The sequence below is a fragment of the Coregonus lavaretus genome, assembly GCF_964263955.1.
Source record: "Coregonus lavaretus genome assembly, contig: HAP1_SCAFFOLD_325, whole genome shotgun sequence".
In the NCBI taxonomy this organism is placed as follows: domain Eukaryota; kingdom Metazoa; phylum Chordata; class Actinopteri; order Salmoniformes; family Salmonidae; genus Coregonus; species Coregonus lavaretus.
In genome coordinates, this window is record NW_028157163.1 from 361,036 (window position 1) to 383,257 (window position 22,222).

Below are 22,222 nucleotides of genomic sequence, written 5' to 3' on the forward strand. Positions count from 1 at the left end.
CAGCTCAGGACCAGGAGGAGGCTCTGTGTCTGACCACTGACCACTGCAGGGCCATCCACTCTGTTCTGAAGCAGAACCAACACAGCACCCAGCTGGTCCAGAACCAGGTGCAGATCATCTTAAGAGACTGTGAGGTGGAGGACAGAGCACTGAGGGAGCTGCTTCCCATCCTGCATATTGTCAAGCTGAGGTTAGACACACAAAGACAAACATTTAACCAACTAGTTCATCAGTAGGAGTTAGACCTACTCTGTGTCATAATGTTATCTCTGCCTCTTGTCCTGTCAGCCCCAGCAAAGCTCTGCTACGTCAGCTGCTGGACCTTGTGTGTGAGGGGATTGAAGAGGGGGTGCTGAGGCACGCAGAGTCCCTGTGCAGAGCCCTGGATGGAGAGCTGGACCTCAGTGAGACCAGGCTGGACCAGAAGGCCTGTGGATCTCTGGCCCTGGTTCTGGAACACTCAGAGGGGCTGTCAGAACTGGACCTCAGCCACTGTCAACTCAAAGACCACCACCTACAGGCCCTGATCACACACCTGCACAAAGTACAAGTCCTGGAGTGAGTGGCTTTCACTCTGTGTGTGTGTGTGCGTGTGTGTGTGTGCGTGTGTGTGTGTGCGTGTGTGTGTGCGTGTGTGTGTGTGTTTGTGTGTGTGACTACATGACAAATGTCTGATCACTCGTGTTCTCTCTCTCTCTCTCTCTCTCTCTCTGTCTCTCTCTCTCTCTCTCTCTCTCTCTCTCTCTCTGTCTCTCTCTCTCTCTCTCTCTCTCTCTCTCTCTCTCTCTCTCTCTGTCTCTGTCTCTGTCTCTGTCTCTGTCTCTGTCTCTGTCTCTGTCTCTGTCTCTCTCTCTCTCTCTCTCTCTCTCTCTCTCTCTCTGTTGTAGCCTGAGTCATAATGACATCACTGATGCTCTGACTGCCAGAATACTCCAACTGGTCTCCACCAACACTTCAATACACACCGTACGGTAAGGGTGTGTGTGACGGTGAGCAGAGCGTGTGTGTGAGATCATATGGGAGTCTCTGTTGCTGGGAGCAACTGTTGGAGGATGGAGATCTGTTCTCTAATGTTCTAATAATGATTAATAATAGTTATGTTCTTCTCTACAGACTCTTCAACAACAGAATCCAGGACAGAAGACCCTTCCTGACAGACAAGAGGTTTGAGATCTGGTGAAGATAATGTTGTATAATGTGGTCAATGTAGAAGGCTGGTTTGAGATCTGGTGAAGATAATGTTGTATAATGACAGTATAATGTGGTCAATGTAGAAGGCTGGTTTGAGATCTGGTGAAGATAATGTTGTATAATGACAGTATAATGTGGTCAATGTAGAAGGCTGGTTTGAGATCTGGTGAAGATAATGTTGGATAATGACAGTATAATGTGGTCAATGTATATGGAAGGCTGGTTCAAAATCACACTGATTGATCTGAGTCCAGAAGAATAGTCTTAGGGACAGGAATGTATAATCTGGTGGACAGACGTCTTACATGTGTTGTCACTCAGGTCCTTAAAAACACAGGAACATGTGTATTATAACTGTAGGATAGGAATATGTAGTTTTATTTACCACTAACAGTTTGTGTGTAAATACTTTAAATATTCATACATACTGCAACAGTTCAATCATGTATAAACTACAGTCTTATCAACAGACCCATTAAAGAGATTCTCTGATACTTTTGTATACTTTTTAGACAGTAGTGCTGAAAGTAGCACTCAGGAGCCACAAGTGGTCCCCGATAATTGCATACTATGTCACATATGTGCAGATATGTGCACCACATCATTGGTCTCCCTTTCTCGCTCTGCTGGGTAGGCCTCTTGCTAGCTGTCACTCAAATGTGAGGGGCTGAAGCTCATTGGCTAGAACTCAAACGGCAAAGGGGCTGGCTCATGTGGGGGGAAATGTAGGGGAAAAGGGCGTGGCACAGCTTGAAGAAAAGTCGCTTTCAAACTAGGGATTTTATTGCTAATTGAGGTAAGACCGTATTTCTGCTCATAGATTACACATGTAAGAACTACACATTGAAACATCCAGCCCAAAGTGGGAGGTTAAAAAAATTATTCCTTAGTCTCCAAACTACCGGAGCATGTCTTTAAACCCCCCTAGAGTCTATTGATACAACTAGGCATCAATCTAAGTAACAGAATAAAAACATCCCTGTCAAAATCCATCAGTTTATGATAGAGATATGCATGGGCTGCGTCTCAATCCACCACATGCACCAATGGCAGCCTTCAGCATCTGAGGAAACGTCTGTAGCGTCCAAACAAGATGGTGGTCTCTGTCTAAGTAACAGAATAACAATAAAAAGGGGTATAATATGTGTAAATATATGATATATATATATTTCCTGAGCTTTCTAATATCCACTAGATATAGGACAGACACTTCCAAACCTTATTCCTTATGATTTATTTTTTGACTGTCTTTTTTGCCATTTATTAGTGTGTTATTCAAAGTGTTTCTATGGGCTTTAGTAGTAAAGGACTAATTCCATTTTTATCAAATACATTTTTTACATATTTGTTTTTATACCTAAAGGGGTCCTAAAATTCCAAATCAAATAGCTAAATGATCTTTGGTAAGAACATCTTAAAACAATTCCATATGTAAGCTTAGAACCTTCAATGTGTCAATGTGTTTGTACTTGTCTCTATACAAATAAAAGAAAACCAAACATGTATGATGCTTTCTTTTCTGATATTAAACAGACAAACCTCCCGAAAGTTTACTGTTTTGACTGTGTAAATGACGCATCTCCCTCTGGCACGCCCATCTCGGGATAGCCGGGCCCCGCCCATTTACCAGGATGCACCATATTAGGTCAATGACGTCAACGGAATCTCCTTTTGGAACGTTCCATTTCTTGGGAACGGCAACTTCGAAGTTCTAACTTGTTATCTTTACCGATAAATGCGATAGATGTATGTTTATAAACTGATATTATGTTGATATCCTCACCCTTTCGTCGTCAGATGGTGAGCAAGCCTAGAAAACCCCTGCAAACTGTCAGTTGGCATTCAAATTTCCAGCAACTAGAAAGAACATGAGAGACACTAGACACATCATTAAGATTATAATTCCTATAGCTTTTAATAGACCGACCAACCAAGCAGCTTCATTCATCATGCATGAATGAAATTATAGTCATTGCCCTGGACTAAACTAACTGGGGCATGTTCGCTGAGCAGGACCCAACGGTTTTTAACGTTCCGGTAGATATAGGTCTCTGCTATGAACAAACATGTCTCTCTGACATTTAGAATAAGAAATCAGGTCGGCTCTATATGTGGTAACTATATCTGAAACATTCCACAACGTTTGGCGACTGAACTTTGCTTTGGGGTATATTCATCAGGAAACAAACGGAAACAAACCGGACGAAACAGGGAGGGACTAACCTGAACTTGTCCAGTGAGAAACGCTCGTTTTTGTTGTAAACGTTTAGCTACGATGTGCACGATTGAATACACCCCTGGAAAGTATGAGACAGCGCTCCTGCTGGTGATTACTACATTAAAACCACGTTCAGTAGCCAAACGTTGTCGAAATGTTGCCGATAGAAATGCCATGAATAGAGCGGAAGTGATTCCTTATTCTAAATGTCTGAGGCATGTTTGTCCTACAGTGTATTTCTATCTGAACGTTCCAAAACGTTGCTTCTTGCTGAACGCGCCCCAATAATGTTTTTATACACGGAAGTATAAGTGAAGTAAAATAGGTATAGCTACACACCAGGTCACTGCAGCAGAACGAGACAGAGGTAAGGGTTTTCTAACAATCGATCATAATAACGTGTTAAATGAAGGTTAGGCCCTACTTGCTACATTTTAGCTGGTCTAGACTAGACTTGAGAGTCTGACCAACTGTCAAAGCGAGTCAACATTAGGATGAGAAGTTCCTGCTGTCTAGTAGATTTAGTTGTCTAGAGGAAATGCCAACACATTTACAGTCTAGTTTGATTTGTTTCCTAATATAACCGAACTTTTCTCCAAACCGGCATCTATAACTTGGCTGTGATAGGATACGTGGAAGCGCGTCTTGTGCGCAGTCTAACTCAGGCAAGGTGCCGGTTTGGAGAAAAGTTCGGTTCAGACGGTTTCTATAAAGGTCTACAGATATACACACATGATATAATCCGGACCAATGGACACGGAGTTATGGATGATCGATATTCAGTAACAGGATTTTGGGAAACAAGTATCCTGTCTGCCTACAAAATGTTGGCAGTTATTTCCGCACTGTAGCCACCAAGGACGCCAATGCGCGCATGCGCAGCGTCCTATATAGGGGTAAGCATATAAATAAGAATGAATAGAAGGTCGTCTCCATTCAAGTCAATGATGCCATAATGGGTGGACTGGCAGCCGTTTTGAGTGTTTCCCGACCGCTGGTCACCTTTTCAATGCTTATCTTGTAGAATCCAGCAATGGCGCTGGTCCCATTAATTAGCTTATTTTCTAATGGTTCCGCATGTCTTGATCTAAGCATCTTCAACCTGACCAGCTAGCTATGTCAGCTATGTATGAACACGATGAGGTGTATCTTATATGCTAACGTTAGCTAGCAGGCTAGACGGTTGTCTTATTCTGGCATTCGCTCATGATCTGCTTTAGACCGCTTGCCTTCTGCCTAGGCAGCTTAGCTACAATGCTTGAGCTGGTCCCATGGTTGAATCAGAGCGGTATATCCTCAAATCACTTACAAGCCCTTAACCAACAATGCAGTTTTTAAGAAAAAATATAAAAATAGCAAATAATTAAAGAGTAGCAGGAAAATAAAAATAACAATAGGGAGGTTATATACAGGGGGTACTGATACAGAGTCAATGTGCGGGGGGCACCGGTTAGTCGAGACCCATGCCAGGAAGTAAAAGCAGGAACAGATAAATATACATGTCCATTGGAAAATTACAGATGTGGTGATTTGTGCTCTTCCACCTGAGCTCTCCCAGTAAAATGTATCCTGTCTGAACAGGGCTATAGGCAACGCCTCTGATTAGATCTGAACAGGGATATATGCAACGCCTCTGATTAGATCTTTTTAGTCACATGCACAGATGTAGTTGCGTCAGTGAAATACTTCAGCTCCGAGCTCCAACAGTGTGAATTAAGGGGGGGTATTAAGGCCAAGAAAAGAGAAACCCTCACACTGCTCTTGCTCCTACCATTTGTTTAATAAGAATATCAATTAATATCAACTTTTCAATCCCTGTTCACAAAACAGACCGTTCAATGCATGTCTGAGTACATATAGCCTAGAGTAGCCATAGGATATATTCTTCTTTGTTTGCCCGGGAGACATGTGGCCTAAACACATTTCCTGCAATTCTACCACACTTTATATGACTGGAGACATTAGCAGAATGTCTCCAGTCATATGCAGCACTCCACCAATCAGGCCTTTGTGGTAGAGTGGCCAGACGGAAGCCACTCCTCAGTAAAAGGCACATGACAGCCCGCTTGGAGTTTGCCAAAAGGCACCTAAAGAATCTCAGACATTGAGAAACAAGATTTTCTGGTCTGATGAAACCAAGATTGAACTCTTTGGCCTGAATGCCAAGCGTCACGTCTGGAGGAAACCTGGCACCATCCCTACGGTGAAGCATGGTGGTGGCAGCATCATGCTGTGGGGATGTTTTTCAGTGGCAGGGACTGGGAGACTAGTCAGGATCGAGGGAAAGATGAACGGAGCAAAGTACATAGAGATCATTGATGAAAACCTGCTCCAGAGCGCTCAGGACCTCAGACTGGGGCGAAGGTTCACCTTCCAAAAAGACAACGACCCTAAGCACACAGCCAAGACAACGCAGGAGTGGCTTCGGGACAAGTCTCTGAATGTCCTTGAGTGGCCCAGCCAGAGCCCGGACTTGAACCCGATCTAACATCTCTGGAGAGACCTGAAAATAGCTGTGCAGCGACGCTCCCCATCCAACCTGGCAGAGCTTGAGATAATCAATTTTAAAATAAGGCTGTAAACTAGCAAAATGTGGAAAAATTAAAAGGGTCGGAATTCTTTCCGAAGGCACTGTATAATAGACCTATTAGAAGAGGAGACACTAATATGATGTTGTCCATATAATAGACCTATGAGAAGAGGAGACACTAATATGATGTTGTCCATATAATAGACCAATGAGAAGAGGAGACACTAATATGATATGATGTTGTAAGTCGCTCTGGATAAGAGCGTCTGCTAAATGACTAAAAAAAAAAAAAAAAAAAAAAAAAAATGTTGTCCATATAATAGACCAATGAGAAGAGGAGACACTAATATGATATGATGTTGTCCATATAATAGACCAATGAGAAGAGGAGACACTAATATGATGTTGTTCATATAATAGACCTATGAGAAGAGGAGACACTAATATGATATGATGTTGTCCATATAATAGACCAATGAGAAGAGGAGACACTAATATGATATGATGTTGTCCATATAATAGACCTATGAGAAGAGGATACACTAATATGATATGATGTTGTCCATATAATAGACCAATGAGAAGAGGAGACACGAATATGATATGATGTTGTCCATATAATAGACCTATGAGAAGAGGAGACACTAATATGATGTTGTCCATATAATAGACCTATGAGAAGAGGAGACACTAATATGATGTTGTCCATATAATAGACCAATGAGAAGAGGAGACACTAATATGATGTTGTCCATATAATAGACCTATGAGAAGAGGAGACACTAATATGATATGATGTTGTCCATATAATAGACCTATGAGAAGAGGAGACACTAATATGATATGATGTTGTCCATATAATAGACCTATGAGAAGAGGAGACACTAATATGATGTTGTCCATATAATAGACCAATGAGAAGAGGAGACACTAATATGATGTTGTCCATATAATAGACCTATGAGAAGAGGAGACACTAATATGATGTTGTCCATATAATAGACCTATGAGAAGAGGAGACACTAATATGATGTTGTCCATATAATAGACCTATGAGAAGAGGAGACACTAATATGATGTTGTCCATATAATAGACCAATGAGAAGAGGAGACACTAATATGATGTTGTCCATATAATAGACCTATGAGAAGAGGAGACACTAATATGATGTTGTCCATATAATAGACCTATGAGAAGAGGAGACACTAATATGATGTTGTCCATATAATAGACCTATGAGAAGAGGAGACACTAATATGATGTTGTCCATATAATAGACCTGTCATCACAGGTGAACATACTGATGGTGTCAATCTCAAAATTAAAGTGATGGCCCATGAAGAAATGTCACTGAGCTGTTTGGTAAAAGTGGGAAAGAAAGGACTTACCATTCCTACAGGTCAAATAGCTGAGGAGAAATGTAGAATCAGAGCCTGGCCGGAGGGAGGAACAATGATGTTCGAGCCAGCCGTGGACAGCCATTGCTCAGAAGGTTTGGAGCTGTCTCCATGCCTCGTGGATGTGCCCTGTGGAGCCTCGAAGGTGGTAAAGATTCCAATTCAGAATTCCACACAACATGACTTTTATCTCTCTCAGAGAACAGTGCTGGGTTGGGTAGAGCTGATGGATGACATCAGACCTGTCATCACAGCACCTGACTGTCAGGCGAAGCATGTGAGTCAGTCTAGTGATGCTTTCCTTTGCTCCACTCAGCTTCACCATGGTGACCAGAGAAAAGAGAGTCTCACACCAGTTGGGTCCGGAGAAAAATGGCTCTACAGGAAGAGGAACAGAAAATAGTCCGAAGAATCTGACGTGTTTGCACAGGAAGAATATCAAATATCAATTAATATCAACAGGAAGATGGAGATATCGGCTGCATTCCGAACCTTAAGCTGAAACTCAACTTGAAGGATCACAAGACGACTGCTGTTCTCCATATCTGGACGGTGTTCTCTGCTATTCCAAGACGTTCAGTGAACATGTGGAAGACCTGAGAAGAGTGCGTAGTCGGATGAGGAAGCATAGTATCAAACTGTGGCCGAAAAAGTGTGAAGTCTTCAGACGCCAAGTGAGGTACATACAGTGGGGGAAAAAAGTATTTAGTCAGCCACCAATTGTGCAAGTTCTCCCACTTAAAAAGATGAGAGAGGCCTGTAATTTTCATCATAGGTACACGTCAACTATGACAGACAAAATGAGAATTTTTTCCTCCAGAAAATCACATTGCAGGATGTTTAATGAATTTATTTGCAAATTATGGTGGAAAATAAGTATTTGGTCAATAACAAAAGTTTCTCAATACTTTGTTATATACCCTTTGTTGGAAATGACACAGGTCAAACGTTTTCTGTAAGTCTTCACAAGGTTTTCACACACTGTTGCTGGTATTTTGGCCCATTCCTCCATGCAGATCTCCTCTAGAGCAGTGATATTTTGGGGCTGTCGCTGGGCAACACGGACTTTCAACTCCCTCCAAAGATTTTCTATGGGGTTGAGATCTGGAGACTGGCTAGGCCACTCCAGGACCTTGAAATGCTTCTTACGAAGCCACTCCTTCGTTGCCCGGGCGGTGTGTTTGGGATCATTGTCATGCAAAGACCCAGCCACGTTTCATTTTCAATGTCCTTGCTGATGGAAGGAGGTTTTCACTCAAAATCTCACAATACATGGCCCCATTCATTATTTCCTTTACACGGATCAGTCGTCCTGATCCCTTTGCAGAAAAACAGCCCCAAAGCATGATGTTTCCACCCCCATGCTTCACAGTAGGTATGGTGTTCTTTGGATGCAACTCAGTATTCTTTGTCCTCCAAACACGACGAGTTGAGTTTTTACCAAAAAGTTCTATTTTGGTTTCATCTGACCATATGACATTCTCCCAATCCTCTTCTGGATCATCCAAATTACATTTACATTTACGTCATTTAGCAGACGCTCTTATCCAGAGCGACTTACAAATTGGTGCATTCACCCTATAGCCCTATATATTTTTTTTTTATGGGGGGGGGGGGGGGGGGGTAGAAGGATTACTTTATCCTATCCCAGGTATTCCTTAAAGAGGTGGGGTTTCAAATGTCTCCGGAAGGTGGTGAGTGACTCCGCTGTCCTGGCGCTGGCGTCGTGAGGGAGCTTGTTCCACCATTGGGGTGCCAGAGCAGCGAACAGTTTTGACTGGGCTGAGCGGGAACTATGCTTCCGCAGAGGAAGGGGAGCCAGCAGGCCAGAGGTGGATGAACGCAATGCCCTCGTTTGGGTGTAGGGACTGATCAGAGCCTGAAGGTACGGAGGTGCCGTTCCCCTCACAGCTCCAATGGCAAGCACCATGGACTTGTAACAGATGCGAGCTTCAACTGGAAGCCAGTGGAGTGTGCGGAGGAGCACTCTAGCAAACTTCAGACGGGCCTGGACATGTACTGGCTTAAGCAGGGGGACACGTCTGGCACTGCAGGATTTGAGTCCCTGGCGGCGTAGTGTGTTACTGATGGTAGGCTTTGATACTTTGGTCCCAGCTCTCTGCAGGTCATTCACTAGGGCCCCCGTGTGGTTCTGGGATTTTTGCTCACCGTTCTTGTGATCATTTTGACCCCACGGGGTGAGATCTTGCGTGGAGCCCCAGATCGAGGGAGATTATCAGTGGACAGTTGATTTCTTCAAACCAAGCTGCTTACCTATTGCAGATTCAGTCTTCCCAGCCTGGTGCAGGTCTACAATTTTGTTTCTGGTGTCCTTTGACAGCTCTTTGGTCTTGGCCATAGTGGGGCAAAATTTAAAAAAGTAGTAACAATGACAACAAGCTCAGTCCGATGATGCTGTGGAAAATCACGCACAGAACGAGCAGTATGGCTGGTGGCATTGTCATGCTGGAGGGTCATGTCAGGATGAGCCTGAAGGAAGGGTACCACATGAGGGAGGAGGATGTCTTCCCTGTAACGCACAGCGTTGAGATTGCCTGCAATGACAACAAGCTCAGTCCGATGATGCTGTGTCACACCGCCCCAGACCATGACGGACCCTCCACCTCAAAATTGATCCCGCTCCAGAGTACAGGCCTCGGTATAACGCTCATTCCTTCCAGGATAAACGCGAATCCGACTATCACCCCTGGTGAGACAAAACCGCGACTCGTCAGTGAAGAGCACTTTTTGCCAGTCCTGTCTGGTCCAGCGACGGTGGGTTTGTGCCCATAGGCGACGTTGTTGCCGGTGATGTCTGGTGAGGACCTGCCTTACAACAGGCCTACAAGCCCTCAGTCCAGCCTCTCTCAGCCTATTGCGGACAGTCTGAGCACTGATGGAGGGATTGTGCGTTCCTGGTGTAACTCGGGCAGTTGTTGTTGCCATCCTGTACCTGTCTTGCAGGTGTGATGTTTGGATGTACCGATCCTGTGCAGGTGTTGTTACACGTGGTCTGCCACTGCGAGGACGATCAGCTTTCCGTCCTGTCTCCCTGTAGCGCTGTTTTAGGCGTCTCACAGTACGGACATTGCAATTTATTGCCCTGGCCACATCTGCAGTCCTCATGCCTCCTTGCAGCATGCCTAAGGCACGTTCACTCAGATGAGCAGGGACCCTGGGCATCTTTCTTTTGGTGTTTTTCAGAGTCAGTAGAAAGGCCTCTTTAGTGCCCTAAGTTTTCAAAACTGTGACCTTAATCGCCTACCGTCTGTAAGATGTTAGTGTCTTAACGACCGGTCCACAGGTGCATGTTCATTAATTGTTTATGGTTAATTGAACAACCATGGGAAACAGTGTTTAAACCCTTTACAATTAAGATCTGTGAAGTTATTTGAATTTCTATGAATTATCATTGAAAGACAGGGTCCTGAAAAAGGGATGTTTCTTTTTTTGCTGTGTTTTTATTCTCGTTTTACGCCAATGTAATAGATACATTCACATTTAGTTGGTTTATGTTTTGTTTACATGGGATAAAAAGTTTAATTGAATAAATAAACCTAATCATTATTTGACTGTTCTACTATTAACTGACTATGTACTTTCGTCTTCCAGAGATCCTACGTGTTGAAACATACCAGTGATGCTGCAGACACATCCTGGGACATGGCTTCTGCAAGACAATCTGCTTTAGAGTACATTACAAATGGAAGGCTACGTCTCATTGGAAGGCTCCAGAATCTTCCCCTCATTGTGGAAAACCTGTTCCAGCGCAAGGTTCTTCACGAGGAGGAAGTCAGTAAAATTCAGGCTGAAGTTGACCGTTTTGACCAAACCAGAAGAATACTGGACTGGGTCTCGGCCAAAGGAGAGGCTGCATGCTATGAGTTGCTGACGATTCTATACATCACAAGGAAGAGGACCTTAGACGACGCTGACTTACAGCAATGGATCAGCTGCTTCCCCTTTAAGGAAGACCCAGAGATGACAGACTACCTTGTTGGTAAGTGATCGTATGGTATCCTCTTAGTATACACTATATAGTATACAATTAGCTTACTGTGCGCGCTCCATAGACAGGGTTTGTACTTTAGGTACTATTCCTTTGGTTCCATGGTGCTGTCGAAGCTATTTGAAGCGCACATTGAAAGGGGTTAATGTACCTTTTTAGATTGTTCATCAAAAATAAGTGCGACCAATGCACTCTTCATGAAGTAAAAATGCCTTTATTATGATGGCGTGTTCAATAGAGATTTGTCATTGTCCTCCCTGATGAAGGCTACGCTGAAACGCATCAGAGGTTTTATACATATTGTTCTATTGAACGTGCCATCATAATACAGGCATTTAAACTTTGTCTTTAGTGCCCCTTGGTTCTTCTTGTTTTTGATGACCATTTAGCCCCAAAAGACCACCTTCAATCTACAAAGATCTACTAGTGTATCCTTGTAGCTTTCTGTCCTGATTTTCTCTAGTCCTTTAGATTGGCTTTGATTTGTTTGCACAGTGCATTTACTCTCTCTTCCCTTAATACCCTTATTTTAGGTTCAAAACCCTGTCACGGATATCAGACACAGCTGAAATGTAAAGCACTGAAAATCACAAATAGTGCATGGAAACAAAGCTGTAGTCTCCTACCAGAGACATGTAGAAATGAGTGGACTTTATCTAACACCCCTCTTGTGTTAGATACAGATGTGCCTTCATCTCTCTCCAAAATTAAAGTGAAGAGCAAAAGATGCAAGAAAGCTCGCCCTAAAAAGCTGAAGAGCTTCATCCCCATGGCCGAACAGGAAACATCCCCTGCTGACCTGCTTAGGACACATGAGAAAAAAATCCTCCTTTTTGGAAAACCTGGAATTGGAAAAACAACAGTCGCCCATCAAATGTTGAACCTCTGGGCAGAGAAAGATCACAGAGAACTAGATTACATGTTTTATTTTGACGTGAGAGACATTTCACACAGAAAACCCATGAGCCTGGAGGACCTTCTCTTTAACATGTACAGTGAGCCCAAAAAAAATAAAGAAGAAGTGTTACAGGATATTAAGGAGAACTCTGAAAACGTTGTCATCATATTTGATGGAATCACAGACCTCTCCTCGCTGTCGGTAGTAAAGGAACTTATGGAGAACCTCCTCCCTGATGCAAAGATTGTGACCACATGCAGACCAGATCAATCTGAAGACTTCCTGACAGACTGGCCCGCAGACTGGTTCAGAGTGGAGGTGAAAGGGTTCAGTGATGCATCCATCAGGGCTTACTTAACAGAGATGCTGAGTGCTGATCCAGACTCCTTGAGCAGTGTGTTAAACAACCTAGAGTTGTTCAGTCTGTGCCATGTCCCAATGTATGCACTGATGGTGGTTACCTGCATTTATTTCCCTACCTCAAAGGCTTCTAAACAGACATGCACTATAACTGAAATGTACAGCAACGTCCTCCGTCAGTGCATCCAACAACACAGTAGCATACGACATAAGGATATCGACAATTATCTCAAAGAAAACAGAGAGAAAATATTGTCTTTGGCAGAAATAGCTTTTGATGCAACAAATACAAAAAACATGAACTTGACAACACTGAGTTGTGAAGAAAGCAGTGTCCATTTTGCGTTCTTGGGAGCACTTATGGTTAAGGTTGCACCCACAGCGTCAGACACGTACTCTGCATTTCTCCACTACACAATGCAGGAGTTCTTTGGTGCCCTTTGGCTCTTACAGAATCCAGATCAAATCAGAGAGGTTCTAGAGAAGTGCCAGACTGAAGAATGGAAACACACAAAACGCTTGATTCCCTTCCTGTGTGGGCTTCTGAATGAGAGGAATATTAGATTGGTAAACGGTCTAGTTCCAGATCAACAGATCAAGAAGACTTCAGATTGGTTCTTCAAGGAAGTGGTGAACACATTTCTTCCATCTCAAACAAACCAAGATCATGCAGAAGGTGGTGCTCCTGAGTTTGAGATAGATCTTCTGTTTTTGTGTCAGTGCTTGTATGAACATCAGTCTACTGAGGCCTGTCTCCTTCTCCTGGACAAACTGGACTATCATCTAGACCTGAGTGGAGAACGTCTTGATCCTCACCAGTGCTGTGCAGTGTCTTATGTGACCAGTCAGTCTGCAGAGAGAAAGGTTGGCTTGGACCTGAACGACTGCATTGTGTCAGACCAAGGAGTAAGGCTGATACTGGGCTCTCTGAAGAATGTCAGACATCTTGGGTAAGTTTATTATCTGTGTACAAACTAACCTAATTAAAGAAAGATTGGTAATCACCTAACCATTCATGCAACTCCTTTAATTCCTTGTTTGTCACAGCTGTATCATGGCTGAATGTCTACCATTTGAGATCAGGTTGCATCTCTCTGTAAATTAACAAACTTTCTCAAGACTTTTGTCCTACTGATTAACTCACCCCCAAATCCCTGCAAATATGTTATCTTGATGAATGGAACACTCATTGGTATTTCAGCCATTTACTGAGTTAGTTATAAAGATGACATTGGGTTCATGCTACTTCAAAACAATGTAAGATTTGAATTACAGATCTAATCTGTTTTCTGATGATACATCTGACCCTTCAATGAATGTCAGACATCTTGGGTAATATTTGTGTTATATATTTGTGTTATTTAATTCACCAGTTTATTTCCAATTGTCCAGTCAAAGAAAGAGAAATTGGGGTGAAGCAACTGATCTTTATAAAAATATATATTATATTCTCTTCCATTCAGATACTTAGTTATAAACACTTCTGTGTCATGCTACTTTGAAATAATCTGTATAATTTAATTTATAATCTAATCTCTTTTAAAGGCCCTCCTCTGGTGATTCATCTGACCCCTCAATGCTGTGTCAACTCTGGACAACTTTGCTGAGCAGTGTGGCAGAGATGGACTTCACCAGCTTACTTGGTCTCTGTGGAAATGAGTTGCACCTTCCAGTCCAGGGTGAAAGACGAGTGTTTGAGAGAGCAGAAGAAGTGATGAAGCAGAGTCTAGAGAGGGTTCATCTCTGTCTACACTGGGGTCAGAGAACTCTTCTCAGTGAAGCTCTCAGCAAAACCATTTTAAAGTGTCTACCTAATATCAACAAACTCAGGTGAGTGTTTCCACAGCCAATATATATTTACACAATGTCTTTGTGACTATTCATTTATTTAAGTCAGTTGAGAACATATTGTTCTCATTTCCAATGACAACCTATCAAATGGCTAAGACAGACAAACAAGACATTGCAACAACACAACAAGATAGACATGATGACAACAGTATTCAGTCTGTAAAAGAGGCAGCAGTCACATTCTCCCTGCTTCTATCTGAACATAGACATTCTTATGTTTTATGGGTCACAGGTTTACCCCACTAGAACATCAGAGAGGATCCCCTGAAAGACTGGAGACAGAAGAGAAAGCAGTCCTACTAGATTTGTGTCTACAAGCAGCACTAGATCACAGAGAAACTTTCCAGAGAGCTGTGAACACACTGCTGTCACTGTTCTCTGTGTATCAAACTGAGAGATATGACATCCTGTTGGATCTGTACTCACATGTGAAGTACAATAGGAATCAAACAGCCAGGAGTGTCCTTCCATCATTGAAACCACTTTACCAGTCAGCTCCTGCAGTCTGGTCCATAGACCTCTCAGAGAGAAAGGCCTCCCTCCTCCTAGAAGTGCTGAAACTCCAACCAGAGAAGAAACCAGTAAAGCTGAAGGACTGGTCAGATGAAGAGAGTGAAGTGAGGAGTTTCCTTCAGTGTCTGCCCTACATCTCACAGCTGAGGTGAGTCTGAACATGTGTGGTGGTTAGTGATTATGTGATGCTAGTGATTATTGTCTTGTAGAAACATTGTAATATAAAACTTCAAGTGTTGGTGAATCTGGTAACATTTATACTCAGATTTCCTGACATAACAAATGTTGCATTACTAAATGTCACACATACATCATGTGAATGTCTCTAAAATTAAATACTTTTACATTTAACCAAAGCACATTATGTAAATGTATAACTACTTCATATATCTTTAGCTATGACTGGTTTCATGTGTTCTTCCATGTCTGAATCAGTTGTTACTGTCCTTGTTTCAGTTTCTGTCCATGGAGGTCTGATCCCTCAAAGCAGATCAAGTTCCTGGTGGATCTCCTGTCTCAAGCAGCAGAGTGGGAGGAGCAGACAGGAGAGAAGACACTGAAGCTGGTATCATCAATGTGGACTTACAGCCCCTTTCCTTTTCTCAGTGGAGACAATTCTAAACAGAGTGATTTCCTGCTGGATCTGTACGCACATGTGAAGGACTATGAGACTCAAACAGGCAGGACTGTCCTTCCAGCATTACAGCCAGTTTACCAGTCAGCCAGTCCTGCAGTCTGGTCCATAGACCTCTCAGAGAGAAAGGCCTCCCTCCTCCTAGAAGTGCTGAAACTCCAACTAGAGAAGAAACCAGTAGAGCTGAAGGGCTGGTCAGATGAAGAGAGAGAAGTGAGGAGTTTCCTTCAGTGTCTGCCCTACATCTCACAGCTGAGGTGAGGGAGTTTATCCAACAAGAGTCCATGTGTCATTGAACTGGTGGAGATAGTATTTCTGTTAACATCGTCTTTATCTGTTTAATACATGCACATATGAAGATGCTGTAGAAACTCTAATTCAGTAGGAATTGAAATTGAACAAAATTCAAATTCATAGTTGTATTGTTATAGAAAGATGGAGTCATAAAGTGCTATTGGTTTTCAGTTCCCCAACCCTGTTACTCATATCAGTCCTCATCACTCACCTGTATATCATCTGTGTTTTAAACTGTTTGTTCAGATTTCCTCTATTGAAGGATAATATAGAGAGGACAAGGAGAGAGAAGATATTCCTACTGAATCTGTGTCTTCAAGCAGCTCTCCATGAGAGAGGAACCATACAAACAACTGTAGAGAAAGTGTTGTCACTGTCTGAAGTATATCACAGTCAGAAATGTGATTTCCTGCTGGATCTGTACTCACATGTGAAGGACTATGAGACTCAAACAGGCAGGAGTGTCCTTCCAGCATTACAGCCAGTTTACCAGTCAGCTCCTGCAGTCTGGTCCATAGACCTCTCAAAGAGAATGGCCTCCCTCCTCCTAGAAGTGCTGAAACTCCAACCAGAAAAGAAACCAGTAGAGCTGAAGGACTGGTCAGATGAAGAGAGTGAAGTGAGGAGTTTCCTTCAGTGTCTGCCCTACATCTCACAGCTGAGGTGAGTTGGATCAGTACAGTTCAGAGATTGTAGTTGTCTGTCCCTGTATTTCCCTTTAGAGAGGGAAAGGTCTCCCGAGTGGCGCAGTGGTCTAAGGCACTGCATCGCAGTGCTAGCTGTGCCACTAGAGATCCTGGTTCGAATCCAGGCTCCGTCGTAGCCGGCCGCGACCGGGAGACCCATGGGGCGGCGCACAATTGGCCCAGGGTAGGGGAGGGAATGGCCGGCAGGGATGTAGCTCAGTTGATAGAGCATGGCGTTTGCAACGCCAGGGTTGTGGGTTCGATTCCCATGGGGGGCCAGTATGAAAAATAAACTAACTGTAAGTCGCTCTGGATAAGAGTGTCTGCTAAATGACTAAAATGTAAATGTACGTTTGTAGCTTTCTACAGTAACTTAATAAACTAAACAGACACATACCGTTTGGAAAATATGCGATCTTTGTAGTCAGGATTTGAAGGAACAATTTAAGTTGATGGTGAGTTTAGAAAGATAGTCATTGTATTTTACCCACCATAATGTGACCATCAGAAATTCAAATATCTCTCACATATTCATCTATTTGTTGTATAACTGTTCTTGCAGTTTTCGTCCACCACAGGATCAGAGAAGATCCCCTGAAGAGAGGACAAAGAGAGAGAAGATATTCCTACTGAATCTGTGTCTTCAAGCAGCTCTGCATGAGAGAGGAACCATACAAACAACTGTAGAGAAACTGTTGTCACTGTCTAAAGTATATCACAGTCAGAAATGTGATTTCCTGCTGGATCTGTACTCACATGTGAAGGACTATGAGACTCAAACAGGCAGGAGTGTCCTTCCAGCATTACAGCCAGTTTACCAGTCAGCTCCTGCAGTCTGGTTCATAGACCTCTCAGAGAGAAAGGCCTCCCTCCTCCTAGAAGTGCTGAAACTCCAACCAGAGAAGAAACCAGTAGAGCTGAAGGGCTGGTCAGATGAAGAGAGTGAAGTGAGGAGTTTCCTTCAGTGTCTGCCCTACATCTCACAGCTGAGGTGAGTTGAATCCGTACAGTTCAGAGATTGTAGTTGTTTGTCCCTGTATTTCCCTTTAGAGAGGAAGTTTGTAGCTTTCTGCAGTAACTTAATATACTAAACATACACATATTGTTTAAAAAGATGCAATATTACTTCGTGGTCAGGATTTTAAGGAACAATTTAAGTGGATGGTGAGTTTAGAAAGATAGTCATTGTATTTTACCCACCATAATGTGACCATCAGAAATTCAAATATCTCTCACATATTCATCTATTTGTTGTTTAACTGTTCTTGCAGTTTTCCTCCACCACAGGATCAGAGAAGATCCCCTGAAGAGAGGACAAAGAGAGAGAAGATATTCCTACTGAATCTGTGTCTTCAAGCAGCTCTCCATGAGAGAGGAACCATACAAACAACTGTAGAGAAAGTGTTGTCACTGTCTGAAGTATATCAGTATCAGAAATGTGATTTCCTGCTGGATCTGTACTCACATGTGAAGGACTATGAGACTCAAACAAACAGGAGTGTCCTTCCAGCATTACAGCCAGTTTACCAGTCAGCTCCTGCAGTCTGGTCCATAGACCTCTCAAAGAGAAAGGCCTCCCTCCTCCTAGAAGTGCTGAAACTCCAACCAGAGAAGAATCCAGTAGAGCTGAACGGCTGGTCAGATGAAGAGAGTGAAGTGAGGAGTTTCCTTCAGTGTCTGCCCTACATCTCACAGCTGAGGTGAGTGTTTTTTCCAGAGATGTGTCGTATTGTACCAGTTATTTATCTTGTTAATAAGACATCTGTTTATCCAAATCACTCCATTAGTCTTTTTTTTTGCCATTCTGCCATGTAAACATTATTATTTGTCTGTGGGTGATTCCTCTGCATGACTTAACCAGAGAATCTAGGCTAACATGTAGTAACAATGTTTCTCTGTCTTCTCATTCAGGTTGTTTGTTGGTTATGATGAAGAGGCCTGGTCAGTTCTGTCTAAACTCAGTGTTGCTGCAGCTGAGTATGATACAGAGACAGGAGAAAATATCTTAAAGACATTATCCTCCATGTGCAGATACACATATGATGATGGTAATGATCCATTTAGAGAGAGTGATTTCCTGCTGGATCTGTACTCACATGTGAAGGACTATGAGACTCAAACAGGCAGGAGTGTCCTTCCAGCATTACAGCCAGTTTACCAGTCAGCTCCTGCAGTCTGGTCCATAGACCTCTCAAAGAGAAAGGCCTCCCTCCTCCTAGAAGTGCTGAAACTCCAACCAGAGAAGAAATCAGTAGAGCTGAAGGGCTGGTCAGATGAAGAGAGTGAAGTGAGGAGTTTCCTTCAGTGTCTGCCCTACATCTCACAGCTGAGGTGAGTGTTTTTTCTTCAGAGATGTGTCATATTGTACCAGCTATTTATCTAGTTAATAAGACATCTGTTTATCCAAATCACTCCATTAATCTTTATTTGCCATTCTGCCATGTAAACATTATTATTTGTCTGTGGGTGATTCCTCTGCATGACGTAACCAGATAATCTAGGCTAACATGTAGTAACAATGTTTCTCTGTCTTCTCATTCAGGTTTATTGTTGGTTGTGATGAAGAGGCCTGGCCAGTTCTGTCTAAACTCAGTGTTGCTGCAGCTGAGTATGATACAGAGACAGGAGAAAATATCTTAAAGACATTATCCTCCATGTGCAGATACACATATGATGATGATGATGATGATGATCCATTTAGAGAGAGTGATTTCCTGCTGGATCTGTACTCACATGTGAAGGACTATGAGACTCAAACAGGCAGGAGTGTCCTTCCAGCATTACAGCCAGTTTACCAGTCAGCTCCTGCAGTCTGGTCCATAGACCTCTCAAAGAGAAAGGCCTCCCTCCTCCTAGAAGTGCTGAAACTCCAACCAGAGAAGAAACCAGTAGAGCTGAAGGACTGGTCAGATGAAGAGAGTGAAGTGAGGAGTTTCCTTCAGTGTCTGCCCTACATCTCACAGCTGAGGTGAGTCTGAACATGGGTGGTGGTTAGTGATTATGTGATGCTAGTGATTATTATCTTGTAGAAACATTGTAATATACAACTTCAAGTGTTGGTGATTCTGGTAACATTTATACTCAGATTTCCTGACATAACAAATGTTGCATTACTAAATGTCACACATACATCATGTGAATGTCTCTAAAAGTAAATACTTTTACATATAACCAAAGCACATTATGTAAATGTATAACTACTTCATATATCTTTAGCTATGACTGGTTTCATGTGTTCATCCATGTCTGAATCAGCTGTTACTGTCCTTGTTGCAGTTTCTATCCATGGAGGTCTGATCCCTCAAAGCAGATCAAGTTCCTGGTGGATCTCCTGTCTCAAGCAGCAGAGTGGGAGGAGCAGACAGGAGAGAAGACACTGAAGCTGGTATCATCAATGTGGACTTACAGCACCTTTCCTTTTCTCAGTGGAGACAATTCTAAACAGAGTGACTTCCTGCTGGATCTGTACTCACATGTGAAGGACTATGAGACTCAAACAGCCAGGAGTGTCCTTCCAGCATTACAGCCAGTTTACCAGTCAGCTCCTGCAGTCTGGTCCATAGACCTCTCAGAGAGAAAGGCCTCCCTCCTCCTAGAAGTGCTGAAACTCCAACCAGAGAACAAACCAGTAGAGCTGAAGGGCTGGTCAGATGAAGAGAGTGAAGTGAGGAGTTTCCTTCAGTGTCTGCCCTACATCTCACAGCTGAGGTGAGTTGGATCCGTACAGTTCAGAGATTGTAGTTGTTTGTCCCTGTATTTCCCTTTAGAGAGAAGGTTTGTATCTTCCTGCAGTAACTTAATAAACTAAACATACACATACTGTTTAAAAAGATGCGATCTTACTTCGTGGTCAGGATTTTAAGGAACAGTTGAATGGATGATGAGTTTAGAAAGATAGTCATTGTATTTTAACTGCCATTATGTGACCATCAGAAATTCAAATATCTTTCACATATTCATCTATTTGTTGTTTAACTGTTCTTGCAGTTTTCCTCCACCACAGGATCAGAGAAGATCCCCTGAAGAGAGGACAAAGAGAGAGAAGATATTCCTACTGAATCTGTGTCTTCAAGCAGCTCTCCATGAGAGAGGAACCATACAAACAACTGTAGAGAAACTGTTGTCGCTGTCTGAAGTATATCACAGTCAGAAATGGGATTTCCTGCTGGATCTGTACTCACATGTGAAGAACTATGAGACTCAAACAGGCAGGAGTGTCCTTCCAGCATTACAGCCAGTTTACCAGTCAGCTCCTGCAGTCTGGTCCATAGACCTCTCAGAGAGAAAGGCCTCCCTCCTCCTAGAAGTGCTGAAACTCCAACCAGAGAAGAAACCAGTAAAGCTGAAGGGCTGGTCAGATGAAGAGAGTGAAGTGAGGAGTTTCCTTCAGTGTCTGCCCTACATCTCACAGCTGAGGTGAGTCTGAACATGTGTGGTGGTTAGTGATTATGTGATGCTAGTGATTATTGTCTTGTAGAAACATTGTAATATAAAACTTCAAGTGTTGGTGAATCTGGTAACATTTATACTCAGATTTCCTGACATAACAAATGTTGCATTACTAAATGTCACACATACATCATGTGAATGTCTCTAAAATTAAATACTTTTACATATAATCAAAGCACATTATGTAAGTGTAAACTACTTCATATATCTTTAGCTATGACTGGTTTCATGTGTTCATCCATGTCTGAATCAGCTGTTACTGTCCTTGTTGCAGTTTCTGTCCATGGAGGTCTGATCACTCAAAGCAGATCAAGTTCCTGGTGGATCTCCTGTCTCAAGCAGCAGACTGGGAGGAGCAGACAGGAGAGAAGACACTGAAGCTGGTATCGTCAGTGTGTACTTACAGCACTTTCCCCTTCTGTGATGATGAAGATGATGATGGTTATGAGAATATGGAATATCAATGTGATTTCCTGCTGGATCTGTACTCACATGTGAAGGACTATGAGACTCAAACAGGCAGGAGTGTCCTTCCAGCATTACAGCCAGTTTACCAGTCAGCTCCTGCAGTCTGGTCCATAGACCTCTCAAAGAGAAAGGCCTCCCTCCTCCTAGAAGTGCTGAAACTCCAACCAGAGAAGAAACCAGTAGAGCTGAAGGGCTGGTCAGTTGAAGAGAGTGAAGTGAGGAGTTTCCTTCAGTGTCTGCCCTACATCTCACAGCTGAGGTGAGTTGGATCCGTACAGTTCAGAGATTGTAGTTGTCTGTCCCTGTATTTCCCTTTAGAGAGGATGCGTTTAGTTTCTGCATTAACTTAATAAAATAAACCGACACATACCGTTTGGAAAATATGCAATCTTTGTAGTCAGGATTTTAAGGAACAATTTAAGTGGATGATGAGTTTAGAAAGATAGTCATTGTATTTTACCCACCATAATGTGACCATCAGAAATTCAAATATCTCTCACATATTCATCTATTTGTTGTTTAACTGTTCTTGCAGTTTTCCTCCACCACAGGATCAGAGAAGATCCCCTGAAGAGAGGACAAAGAGAGAGAAGATATTCCTACTGAATCTGTGTCTTCAAGCAGCTCTCCATGAGAGAGGAACCATACAAACAACTGTAGAGAAACTGTTGTCACTGTCTAAAGTATATCACTATCAGAAATGTGATTTCCTGCTGGATCTGT

General features: G+C 42.8%; 1 protein-coding gene and 1 long non-coding RNA gene across 2 annotated transcripts in view; one reads left to right on the forward strand and one right to left on the reverse strand.

Moving 5' to 3' along the window:
* Positions 1-22,222, reverse strand: part of LOC311125733 (calcium/calmodulin-dependent protein kinase type II delta 1 chain-like) — a gene marked incomplete at both ends in the record, with an annotated part of 279,669 nt that overhangs the window by 140,053 nt on the left and 117,394 nt on the right. The gene's annotated exons all lie outside the window — the stretch shown is intronic.
* LOC311125723 lies at positions 13,415-15,112 on the forward strand. The gene is made up of 3 exons (XR_014612902.1): positions 13,415-13,554; positions 14,150-14,434; positions 14,688-15,112. It is a non-coding gene; the product is annotated as an uncharacterized lncRNA (long non-coding RNA).